Source organism: Heterocephalus glaber, unplaced genomic scaffold (genome assembly GCF_053883595.1).
Source record: "Heterocephalus glaber isolate CG9 unplaced genomic scaffold, H.glaber_assembly_v1.0 deba00001531, whole genome shotgun sequence".
Taxonomy (NCBI): domain Eukaryota; kingdom Metazoa; phylum Chordata; class Mammalia; order Rodentia; family Bathyergidae; genus Heterocephalus; species Heterocephalus glaber.
In genome coordinates, this window is record NW_028258329.1 from 7,649,754 (window position 1) to 7,663,182 (window position 13,429).

Here is a 13,429-nt window from a genome sequence, read left to right on the forward strand (position 1 = left end):
ATCATTTTGTCTTAACAGGGTCTTTAAGAAAATATTTTTTTTTACTTTTGTGCAAGTCTGACTTCTCAGTTGTTTCTGTATGATTTTTATATATTTTATTTATGTATTTTGTGGTACTGGAGATTGAACCCAGAGCCTTTGCACTGAGCTATGTCCTAACCCCTTTAAAAATTTTTAAAGGTAAGATCTCGCTAGGTTGCCCCAGATTGGGCTTGAACTATTTGATCATCCTACCTCAGCCTCCCAGAATGTTGGCCTTGCTGGCATGCATCATTGTATCTGGCTTTGTTTTATAATTTCTGCCTTTGGTGTTCAGACTAAAAACTCTGCCTACTGCTAGATCTCAGAGATTTTCTTCTATTTTTTTCTCCCTAACAGTCTTATACTTTAACATTTTACATTTAAGTTTGTCTATTTTAAGTTAATTTTTTGTAGCTTGTGAGAATTAGGCTGAGAGTTTTTGTTTTCACTAGGAATGTCATCGTACTTCAGCACTACTTACACACCAGAGACTGTCCCTCCAGTGAAATGATCCTGACCCTTTGTCTGCACTTAGTGGTGCACATTTGTATGGATCTTGTTCTGGGTTCACCAGTCTATATGTTCATTTTTCTGCCGTGCCGCGTAGTTTTGAGGAGTGTAGCTGTATCCTAAATTTTAAATTGTGGTAAACTTATCCCACTTCTCACTCATCTTTCTTGTAATTGTTTTAGCTATTTCAGCCCTTTGCTTCACAATGTCAATTTGAGAATAATCTTGTTTACATCTAAAAGGTTTTTTTGGGGGAATAGGAATTGCAGTACATCTGCTGATCAGTTTGGGGGACAATTAACATCTTTAGGATATGTATTCTTTCATTCTGTGAACATGATAGGTCTTCCCATGTAGTTTGATTCTTCCACTAATATTTTTTTTTTGTATGTACTGGGGATGGAACTCAGGACCTTGGGCTTGCGAGGCAGGCGGGGTGCCACTGAGCTGCATCCCCGGGCCTTTTCCACTAGTATTTTGTAGCTTTCAATACAAGTCCTATGGATGTTTTATTACAGTTACCCTTAAGTGTTCCATTTCTTTGTCGCTAGGAAATGGAGATACAACTTTTTCGACTCAATTTATCAATTACAGCACTTCTACTGGAAGAAATTCTTGGAATTTTCTACCTAGGCAATCATGCCATTTATAAATAAGGACAGATGTATTTCTTCATTTGTAATGTGTGTGTCTTTTATTTCTCCGCTTATCTTACAATAATGGCTGAATGCAAGTGGTGAGAGCAGGTATCTTTGCTTTTTCATCTCCACATTTCTTTTTAACTTTAAAAGAACATCTGATTGTTCTTTTTTTTTTTGGTACCGGGGATCGAACTCAGGTCCTTGCGCTTGCACAGCAGGCAGCATCTGATCATTCTTAAAGGTAGAGTGGAATGTTTTTGGTTCCTGAGCTTTGTGCTGTGCTGTAGACAGTACTCACAACTGCCCTGTCACCACACTGTGGTACTTAATCTAGTCTAGAGTAAGTAGGCGGTCGGTACATGGAAACTCTTACTGTTCTTATTGTGTAACACTTGGTAAATTTTGTGGAGTATACTGAGGCTATTTTGTCACAAAGTGTGTTTATACCATGAATGTTCTGCATACACTCTAACACTAGATAAAATTTCCTTCTTCCTCGACTAGGTTAGATGTTATTAGTGTGCCATATATACACATGGCTTTTCATGGGGCTGTTACATGTGACACAGCATTGAAGTCCAATTTTTAAGTATAAAAAGTCTTTGTCCAACTTAGCATTAGTTTTTGGATGAGTCTAACATCCTTCCTCTCATGCCTGCCCTCAGAGGAGGCCTATGGGATCTCTTTTCCATTGGTGAATACAGAATAGCTGAGAATCTCTTTTTCTCTTTCAGTGCTAGAAAGAATAATATTAGAATAATGTGCCAACTTAGGTGGTCAGAGATGGCCAAAATAAAAACTTTCCTGTTGACAGTTTTAGGCTGGGTCAACTCATATTTGACTGTACGCCCTAGTTTAAGATCTAGGTTGTGGATTGCCTTTACCCAAGTTACTGTGAATCTAATCTATTACACAAAACTACATATTTATAACATGCCTAGTTTTTTGACACCTTGCATCAAACCAGAAAGAGTATGAATGCACATAAGGACATATGTGTCTGGATATGTGTGTAGAAGGGAGCAAGGTATTAAATGTGGAAAATAGTCCCTAATTCCTTGTTGCTTGTAGTTGCATGATTTTAGTTTTTAAAATTCAGTTTTGCAACTAAAATTTGACTTGATTGGTTAGTATCTCATAATAATCTCCAACTCATAAGAATGGCATCTTGTTAGATGGAATTGAACCTAATTTTCCTGTACACAGAGTGTAACTCAAAACAATACAGTGCATATGTCAATTGTGGTGAGAACTGATTGTACCAGATAGGTACCTGCAGTTCTTTTGTACTTGTTTCTTTATCCTTCTTTCTGCTACCTACCATATTTCCCTGTTCCTCTCATAGTGTGCCATTAATGCTAATACTCAGTACTCTGGCTTGTTTTTGTTTGGAATTCCTCCTAGCTCTCATCCTTGGCTCAGACAGTCAGGGAAAGAGAGACAGGAGGTCTGACTATGAAGGATCTGTTTTATAAATCTGGAGTGTGTCTACTGGGTTTCCTTGAAACCTAGCACACATACAGAACCTTTGTGCTACAGCACAGTGTGTGCTGGATCTGCCGGTTGGTCCAACCCACCCCAGTTACGGAAGGTCTCAGTGCTCAGCCTTGCAGCTACTGCCTCCACTCCCAGTGCAGACCCCACCTCTGTCACCCCGCTCTCCCCGTGCCCGGACTGTGGTGGCCCCAGAATCACGTGCACCCGTAGGCTTCAGCAAGCGCAGCCACATTAATCCCAGACATGGGCGGCCAGGTGCCTAGGTCTATAGTTTCACCACAAGTTGACCCCCAAGTGGGTCTTTTTTGTTCCAGGCCTTTGGGGCTGGTACCTGTTTGAATCTTGGACACTTAGATCAAGATGAGAGAAACTAGAAGGTATAACCTGGTTTTCTTGACTCATTTAACTGAGTTGAAAAATAATTAGTGTTATTTCAAATTGTCCTTTTTTTTGGTTTAATTGTTAACCGTGGAATTAAAAAAAAAATTTTAATGAAGAAGATGACGACCACCACCACATCATTCTAAACAGATCATCCAGGTGAAGGAAAGCTACCTCAGCCGCCAAGTATCCTTTCCAGCTCAGTGAGAGGTCATTGTATGCTCATTTATGTGTTTGAAGGCAGGTAGGCAGGCAGATCAACATTTATGAGCACCCTCTGGCCTTTCAGGTGTTCCGGGGAACTGAGGAAGATAGGTGATCTCTTTATTGACTTTGATAGAGTAAAAAACCACTGTGTCTTTTATTGGCATTGGCCAACAAGTGCAAGTTTATGTGTGTTCTTTTTATTCTCAAGGCTTGTTGGAATTAGTTGTGAGGACAGGGTCCTTGGGCCAGCCCCAGGCCACGTCTCCAGTCACGAGATAATGAGGCAGGAGCCAGTGCCCATGGAGATCTCTGGAAATGTGGACTCCCGCTTTGTTGTCCTAACCTTTGCCTGTGTTCTGCAGCACTGTCATGACTTAGGCATTCCTTGCCTCTCTCACCCACTTGAGGCTTGCTCAGAGCCGGGGTTCAGAATTGACGTGACCCTATTTCTGGTTGGTGATGACATTCCCTCAGCCTGCAGTGCAGCTTGAATATCCACAAGAGTGCTCTAGATCCATCAGCACCCGTTAGTAGCTGGTCATGAGACTTGGACCCTCCTAGGGAGGGCAGGGCATCCAGGGAGTTGAGTTGGTTTCTTTCCCGGCTCCTGGGAAGGCCGTATGATGCAGCAGGGGAACTCAGCCCCACATGTCCCTGTGCTTTGGTTGCTTCCTGAGTCTTCCAGGCCTGCAGAACAGAATAAAGTTACCTTCTGGCAACCTCACTTTTGTGTACTAGAGGCATGTGTAGAAAATGCCTGCCCCCAAAGTTCTTCCAAATAAAACACCTTCACACAAATCCAAAAACCCACGTTCACAAAACCACCCACCTCAAAATGGTCCAAATTTTAGGTTGACTAAATGTGGGGGAAGGTGTTGGGAGTATGAGCCGAGGGAAAATGGTTAAAGAGAGCCTTTCCTTTTCCGATCCAAACTCAGAGTGACACAGCCAGCTCCTGGCCACCTGTCCTAGAACCCTGACTCGTGGAAACAGATACCCTGTTTTTACTGAGCCCTCTCTCCCCACTGGCCCCAGGTAGATTCTAAACAAGTGGGTTCCACATTGGAAACACTATGGAAACAACTGGCATCCTTCAGTCAGGAAGAAGCAAGTGCAAGGCTCAGCTGGAAACTTCCGGTAGGGGTATGTGCCTGCTTTTTGAATGGGTTACATGAACTTTTGTACACGTACCTGGGCGCCATTAGTGGATGGAGAATATTTGATTTGAAGAGGAGAAAGGGAAGCAGACAAGAATTGAGCGTGTTTCTCAAGACAGGGTCTTCTCTAGGGAAAGTGCAGTTTTCAGCTGTGTACCACCTGGCTTGAGAACTATTTGCCTCCGGATCCTCAGGTCACATTCTAATACCGAGTAGGGATTTTTTTCCACCTTTGGTGCTGTTTTTCTTTTCAGTAATGGAATGGTGCTTGTTCTAGGTTAATGAAGAATGCCAGGGCAGTCTGCATATACCCATGTTGTATCAAGGGGAGCTGTGCAGGTGCACATGCTTGATGCCCCTCCCCCTCAATGGGGAGATGGTGACCTGAAAGCGTTGGATTATGTGGCACCTCCACAGGCAGAAAGGAGTCTGCTCACAGCATTGTTGCTGGGGTTGTCCTGATGCAGGGTTTAGAGAAACACCTTGGCAATGTAGGATGTTAGAGAAGGAAGTACAGGGTTTCCCCTCGGGTCGAAGGCAGAGTCGAGCTCAAGGGAAGAGTTGCCATGTCTGCCAAATCCCAAGCTCTCTTTTTCTGAGTCCTGTCACTCACCCACAGTGCTTTTTTTTTTTTTTTCTTGGTACCAGAGATCGAACTCGGGTCCTTGTGCTTGCGCAGCAGGCGGCGAAACCACTGGGCTGAATCCCCAGCCCTACCCACGGTGCTTTTAACTCCATGGTACTAGTGTCTGTTACGCATTGAAACATTTTAAAGGCATTTGTCAAAGACAAGTCTCTCTAGGAATCTTTTCCCTGTTGCATGTCAGTGACGATTACTTCGCAGATGGTGCATTTGCTGCTGGCTCTGACTGGGGCTCCCGAGTGTGCCCTGTCCCGGGGAGCTCAGCCACGGAGAGAGCCTGGCCCTGACCTGCAGTCTTCTGAGCAGGATGCTCAGGGTGGAGGCTGCCCAGAGGCAGCTCTGCTCATCTTTGTGGAAGATACAGTTTCTCCGTTTTGTTTTTCCTCTTTGCCTGAAACCTGTGTGGCTTTCAGCAAGCAGTATGTATCACAGGCAGTCTTCACAGTTGCTACAGCCGCTTTTAGCATCTGTCAGTTGGTTAAAGCAAATAAGAATTTTTTATGCTCAGGAATTAGTTAAACATTAATTTGCTTGACTTTAATTTAGGAGTGTAACTACACACTGGCTTTTTCCCTGTTTTTAAAGTTTTCAAAGGTAGACTGTGCCCCTAAGAGAAGAGAACATGGGGGATTTTGGCTGACTCGTCCTGGCTGTCTTTCCTGCTCACTTACTGTCCTATATATAACGTGGAGAGACAAACAAGCCCTTAAAGCTAACTCAGACTGCCACTGCCAACTTTTTCCTTTGTGTGTAAGTTGTTATATTTTTTCTGGGTCGTGCCTTCTTTATTTATCTTTGAAAGAAAAAAACAAAACCCTCGCACTGTTTGCCAGGACGCATTGTTCTAGGCTTGTACGGTTGCACCCGGGATGCCTTTTTTCCATTGGAGCCACAGGGGTGATAACTAACGTCAGGGTCCGTGGGTTAGCCTTTGGAAAGCAAGAAACCCTACAACCTAAATCTCACCATTTGCCCTAAGTAGGTAGCATGTATATCAGAAAATCAAACGGCAAATTCCAGCCTCTGCAATCCAGGTCTTATTTGCACGCTTCCCAGCTCTCTTGAGCCCTGCCTTTAGAGGAAGTAGTTATCTTTTATTGGAAAATTGAACATTTTGTACCTGACAGAAAAAGATGACATGCCACTTCTTACCATGCAACAATGACTTTTAAAGTCGATCTTTACAGTTTTGCCAGTGAACTTTTTCTTGGTGGTGGTGGGAGGGAGGGAGATTTCAAATTGGATGATTTTATAGTTTAATAAGGAATGGGAGGAAAACCAACAGACTGTACAGGGCATGAGTTCTTAAATTCTGGTGACTAAACCAGGGACGGTCATGCTCAGTCATCCATGTGTGAGGTGGCATTTTGAGGGGCTGTGTGTGCCATCGTGTGGGGGCCTGAGTGAGGCAGGAGGTGTTTTAAAGTGAAGGGGCCACGTGTACTCTTGCTAGAATGGATTATTGATGTTGTTTAAAGGGGGCATGTGGAAGAGCATGGGAGTGGATAACCTTGTCCTCCCTGTTATCCTAGGTGGTTAGACCCTCCCTAGGGCTGGGACCAGGAGTAGGGATGATGTGCCCGGCTGGCCTGGAGCCCTGTTTTTGTCCACATGGAGGGACCTCTGCTCTCCTGATTTCTTCCCGTTGCAACAACCTTCTGTGTGTGTCCCCTGAGGGAGTATATACAGAAAGCAAGAGGAGTTGGCAGAACCTACCCCTCATAGAAGTAAGAAGAAAAAAAAAATAACAGCATTAAAACTCAGTATAAAAGTTGTGCTGTTACACAGAACTGTTTCACTTTTTCCCCTTTTTTCTTTTCCTTTTACTTCATGTTGAGTGAATCAAAGAATGGTATTTATACTTATTACCCTAACTTAATGTGTATTCAATTCATTTATAATGCTCAGAACCAACGCAGGAAATTATATTGGTTAGGCTTAAAGAAAAGATCGTACTGCTTGTAAAGTAAAACCATTCCTAGGCCTTGTAGACCGAACCTTGTCCCCAAACTTTCTTTAAAGAAGTTTTTATAGTTGCCGATTAGAAAGTATTTAACGATAAAGAAGGATAAACTTGAATCATTTGTAGGAAAATGGATGCACCTTGAAGTCATAATGTTAAGTAAAATAAATCACACAGGTTTAAATATCGCATGGTTTGTTTTATATGAGAAAACCAAATTATAAATAAAGAATAAAATAAAAGATAGATAATAGGAAGTAGGGCGACAGGTCTTTCTCAAATGGGCAGGAGATCAGGAGATACAGGGAGAAAAAAAAGAGATACAGGGAGGAGGAAGGGAAGGGTAGGAGAAGGGGAAGTAAAAAGAATTAAGATGCATTATGTACATACGCCGAGTCCACACAAGGAAGGTAGGCATTGTGCCTTGAATGTTTCTATGTGCAGAACTCTGTAAACATGTGTAGCTTTGTCTACCATTGTCTATCCCTGTATTGATTTTTTTCCCCCTTCTGGAACGCTTCTGCCTGTCTGTCCTTTGTTGATACAAAGGCTGGTCTGCTCCCTAGGGCCACTAGCAGAGAACCTGTAGGGCATGGGTACTGTTGGGTATTACTGTCTGTGACTCACTCCAGTTCTCTTGTACCTGATCACAAAATTCCATATGAGACAAATTTTATATTGAAGTTTCTTTGTCAAAAGGAGTACCTGCTATTCAGCAGATCCTGCAGCTAGCAGTGACACATGAAAATTAACTATTAGCAAAATGCCTTCCCTTCTGAAGAAACAAGTTCTTTTAAAAAAAAAAAATCTTGCATCATCAATAAACTCATCCATTTAAAAGCATTTTCAAACATATGTAATGAAAGTGGAGGCTGATAATGTTACAGGGTTTATGGAAAGGCAGCTCACATGTAATCAGATGCTCCTGTTCCTGTTATCACTGCGTATTAGGGCTTAGTTCTGCCCGTTAAGCCACTGACTCAAGTTACTCCTGGTTCTAGCAGCAGAATACATTTTCTTTTCTTCAAAAAGAAAAGAGACCATTAACCCAGTGCTTCTGGAAGCAAGGAGAGAAACTGGCTTGCTAAAGTGACTATTTAAATGTTCTTGAAAGAAGTATTAGCAAATGTTTCATTATTTCTTGCTAAATATTTATACCACTGAATATAGACTCTGATGAATAATATTTTACAAAAGAAATATCCTTTGTCTCAGATCCCTTCCACACTGTTGACATCAGTCTGTGATTTACACCCAGAGGTCTGAAAGAAAAAAAGACTTTATTAGTATCCTTTATTCCAGCAAAGATAAAATTCTGTCATAAGGGAATCCTTGAATCTTTGGGACCTTTCCGGGTGGACTGTTCTGAAGTACATGTTTGTATGTATTCCATTGTTAGGATTGGCATAGCTTCACTTTTGCAGTGAGGGTGATTTTAGGTGTAATATTTAGTAATATTTTGGTTTCTGAAATGAAGCCAAGTACACCAGGGCAAGGCACCTGGTCTTGGCTGTGGCAGGCACACCCTGTATTCCTATCAAGAAAGCAAATGCTCTGAGTTCAGAAATGCGATTCAAAGACTTTGTCTAATAGCTGTGGGTTTCTAGGATGTTGTACACCAAATACTTTTCTTTAGCTCATTTAGAAATAGTCTAGACTTCTGCAGTTTGGGATTCATGGCTACAGTTTCGGATTTTATTAGATGGCTCTCCAAGGTAGTTTTCAGGTGGGCATTGATTTCATGCCAGCTCTCTGAGATGATTTTCCCTAAAAAAATGGATAGACGCATTCTGTGCTGAGAGCTGAAGTTGTCTAGGTGGGGCTCAATTTGATCATGTCTGAGAAGGAAAGACCAGAGAGGTAAGCGGAGGAATTGCCAGCTTCATGATGCTCCAGACTAGGCCTGTTAATGTTTTTATTTACAAAATGGACTTGAAAAATTAATTAGCGGCAAGCAGCAGTCTGATTTGTCTTTATGTAAAATTCTGTTTCCCAAATAAAATGATTAAAGGCATTTTTGTATACACCTACTGGAAACTGCTCTATAGACATTTGCTGTGTTTTGGTTGTTACAAAATCAGTAATGGATTTCAAAATGGAATACTTTCAGAGCCCTTCATTTACAGTAGTTTGGGAAACACTTGAAACACCAAGTGATCTTCATTCACTGAGAGCTCTCTATCTGGAAAATGCCCGATATATCCTTGAAGCAAAAATCTCTTGCCTTTTAACCCTCACTGTTTCATGCTTCAGCCTCCAACTTTGTTTTGTAGACGTCAGCATTCCTCCTATGTCATCAGTGACCTTCTTTCCCATTTTTGATTCTAAGCTTTGATTTATCAGTTACCTTAGCCTTGCTCTAGCTCGGTCTGGAAGGCCTGGCTCTTTCCTAGACCTTAAGCTCAGGGTGCATCTGTCTGCTCAAGGAAAAAGCTGTCCTAAGTGATAACATTTAACCCTCAAATCCATCAGCAAAGTAAGTGGGAAACCAAATATTGTGCCGGCATAGATTGTCCAGGAATCATTTAAAGGTAAATTTTTCTTTAAAGTTCAAAGAAGTAGGGTGTAAGTGGGAAAGGAAAGACAAAATTGCAGACTGTACTGTTTTTACCTTGCTCTTTAGACTTGGATTAAATGCTATTTTTTTTCTTCAGAGGCATTCACATGTATCTGTAAGCTAAATCAATATCACAAATTTTCAGTTGCCATTATATGTATTAAGAAATTAAAGAAAAGATTTAACTTAGATAAGCACACTTTACAAATGCTGTTTCCTGAGAACTGTTAATTCTAGATGGAATGTGCCGAAGGTTTACAGATTTTGTATTGTCCATGTTTTCTTTCTACTAATTTGAAACAACAATGTAAATTGCCTTTGGCAAATAAAATATCCACAGCACCATAAAAATGTCTTAGTATTTATTGGGGCGGTGTGGAGACAGGGTCTTGGTAAGTTGCCCAGGCCTGGCTCCAACTTCCACCCTCCTGCCTCAGCTGTAGTCCCAGTAGGAAGCTGCAGGGTCCCAAGTTGGAGCCCAGCCTGAGCAGTTTAGCAACTTACTGAGACCCTGTCTCAAAATAAAAAGTGAAAGGCTGGGATTTAGCTCAGTGGCCCTGCACCTGCACAAAGCACAAGGTCCTAAATTCAATCCCTGGTACCACATAAATAAAGGCAGGGGTTGGTTATAGCTCATGGGAAGGCCCTGGGTTAAATCCCAAGTACTGCCTACAGCAACAGCAAGAGGTTTATAACATACATTTAAGATATCTAAATCACTGCTTTATGATGTACCTTCAGGATGCCTAAAATACTGCAGTTCAGTGCCTGCACCCCCGGAGTCTGGCTGGCACTCATCTCTGCCTGGAAGATACGGGCCGGGGGCCCACCGCTCAGCACACGTGTGGTCCCTGAGCTCTGGCAAGTGCAGGTAGAGGCAGCTCTCCAGGAGCAGGGCAGCCAGGGGAGACCCAAGTCTCCCAGCCCCAGCGCTGGCTGCTTGGACCTTGTGTGCCTGCAGGAGTCAGGAGAGCGAGACTGTAAGATGCTGCCAGGGTGTGTTGGAGGGTAGCTTCTCGGGGTTTGTCGCTCACTTGGTGATCAGATGGGGCGACCTGCTTGGCATCTCCACACACTGCATGCGTGTTCTCTGCCTTGCCCACGAGGCCTCATGGCTGGGATAGTAACAATCCACCTCACCCGCGATTTTACTTTTCAGTTTCGGTTACCCTGGGTCAGGCGTGGTCGAAAAGTATTGAATGGAAAAGTAGAAAAATAGTTTGTAAGTTTTAAATACTTTTATTATAGACTCTTTCTATAATTGTTTTATTTTATTATTGTTCAATCTCTTACTGTGTCTAATGCATAAATTAACAATGAGCATAAGTATGCATATATAGGAGAAGACATCGTCTAACCTAAGAACATAGTTTATATGGGGTGTAGTAACATGTGGGCTTCCAGGCATTATGAGGAATGTCTTGGACTGTATCTCCTCTGGATGAAGGAAGATTACTGTAATTGGTGATTTTCATCTGGATTTCTCTGTCACACCTCTTTTCTAACGTAAAACTTAATCATTGTGACTTTTGTGTGTATTCTTACTTTCACACCCGTGTGTGAGTGCACACATGCACAGAAATGTAAGATCTATCTGAGCACAGTTGTTTTTCCTCTGTCTTACTTGTGTATCCCAAGCCCTGAGCACAGAGCCTGGTGCCAAGCAGAGGCTCAGCACGTGTTTGCTGAATGCCTGTTCACCCAGGACTCATTTGAACTTATGACTCCTGTTAGAGCCCTGAGGGTACATCTCTAAGTCTAAAAGCCCTGTCCTGGGGTGCCTGGGGGTGCTGTGCTCATTTTCTCCTTGTTGGCGGGGTGCTAACGTAGAAGTTGGTCCCCAAGTTGTTAATGCCGTCCCTCCCCTCCCGGGATGGCAAGGCTCTGTGTACACATGGTCACATTTGTGGCCCCTGGCTTCCCCAGAGGTGACCACAGAGCCACGAAACACCCCGCCTGCCCTTTCCATGGCCCGCAGGATGTGTTTTCCTCTGACGGAAGCTGTCTGATGTCTTTGGTGCATGGGAGCCTGTCGGAGCTGGGCCCTGGCTGCAGTCGGAGCCCGGTTGGAGAGCCTCCTCTCCTGGGTAGCCATGACGACTGCTCTGAAGCTCACTTGAGGGGAAGGTAAACCTGACTCAGGTGTCTGGACGATTAGTGCTGCCTGGGGAATATGGCCCAGCAGAGTCGCTCATCCGTGGTGACACATGTTGGGCTGTTATTCAGTGACTTATTTAGCAACTTTGCTTTCCTCTGGGTACAGCAACCTCTGGGTTCTAAGTGCTCCCAGACCTAATGGAAGTGTTTCCGGTCCCTGAGGTGTCCTTTGGAAGGGAATCTGCAGAGTACGTGTCACCTGGAGTAAGACAAGCCTTCCCAGCCTGTCTCCGGGATCTTTGCTTTTAGTTTTTAGAGTGTTAGAGTATGCAGCCCCATTTGTTCGGCAGATATGGAATGGGCATGCTGTTGTACTGACAGAGCCACTGGGGACACAGAGATGAACAAAGCCATGCCCATAGCCCATTAGAAGCTTTCTAGTGGTGGAAACAGACCACGGACAATAAGCAGTTAATGTCAGACAGTGGTAAATGCTATGAATTAAAAAAAAGTACGTGTGAGACAACTGGTTGGGGTGGTCCTCAGTTTGGGTTCCCAGAGAAGGCCTTCCATGGAGGGGACCTTTAATCTGAGACCATGGGTCAGCCTTGATGAGACATAGAGGGAGCGTGAGGTGGGGCATTCTCCTCACAGGGTCCTTTATTCACACCACAAATATTTGTTGAGCACCTGCTTTGTGCCAGGCAGTGTTCCTGGTGCCAGGAATATAGCAGTGGACCCAAGGCCCCTTGTTAAGGTAGGGAAGGGATATGAGAAGGCTGTGCTGGGGCCCAGGGTGTGGCACGGATATTCCCAGAGTCTCTAGTGAGGTGACATTTAGGCAGAGACCTAAAGGAAAGGGAAGGAGGGTTTCTGGGCGGGGCACAAGAAAGCAAGACGCATGGAGGTCTTTGTGTGGCTTAGTGGGGTCAGGATGAGTAGAGGCCAGTATGTCAGGCACCAGGCATGGGACCATGGTAAGGACTTTGTCCTGGACCCCAAGAGGAGAAGGCGAGGTTTGGAACTGCCTTTGTTTTACTAGGACCACACCGTCCACTGCTGGGTTTAAAGAGATTCCGGGGACAAGGACAGAAGTTGAGATCTTACAGAGCAGAGAAGATGAGTCTCAGCCCTGGGTGGTAGTGCAGAAGGTTGGGGAAGCATTCAGAGTCCAGAAGCACCCACGAGACTGTCTGACACCTTGGGGGCATGCAGATGGGATGGGCATCGAGAGAGAGGGAGGTGGCGGTGAGCAGGTCTTGCCACCTGGAACCAGGGAGCGAGGGCAGGGGTGGGGGATTGGGATTTCAGTCTGTGTGTGGTAGAAATTCAGTAGAGAGTTTAAGTGACATAGTGACACTGTCAGTTACAGCAACAAATATTTATTGATCATTTACTGTGTGACACCTCTTGATGACAGCCTTGCCAGGCTTGGTTCTGTTTTTAAACCTATTTTATAAATGAGGGAGCTGAGGCAGAGAGTTTAACCTAGTCCAGTATCACACATCCAGTAGGGCCAAACTTGGTTAAAATGTATGCGCCTTGGTATGGATTTCATTGCGCTTTGGAGAAGTTTTCACATGTTGGGGTGACCATGCCCACAGGGTGAGGGTCCATCTTGATTGCTATCAGGAGATGTTTAAGCGTGGAACCAGAGACCGTTTCGGTATTAAAATCACACTAAATTTGTATCCATTGTATAATTCATGAACATAATAATCACAGGTATGTTTTCTTTACCTGAAAAGTGTGTTT

At 43.7% G+C, this 13,429-nt stretch overlaps 1 protein-coding gene across 5 annotated transcripts in view; it reads left to right on the forward strand.

The window, feature by feature from the left end:
* Nucleotides 1-13,429, forward strand: part of Igf1r (insulin like growth factor 1 receptor) — a 289,576-nt gene that overhangs the window by 126,737 nt on the left and 149,410 nt on the right. The gene's annotated exons all lie outside the window — the stretch shown is intronic.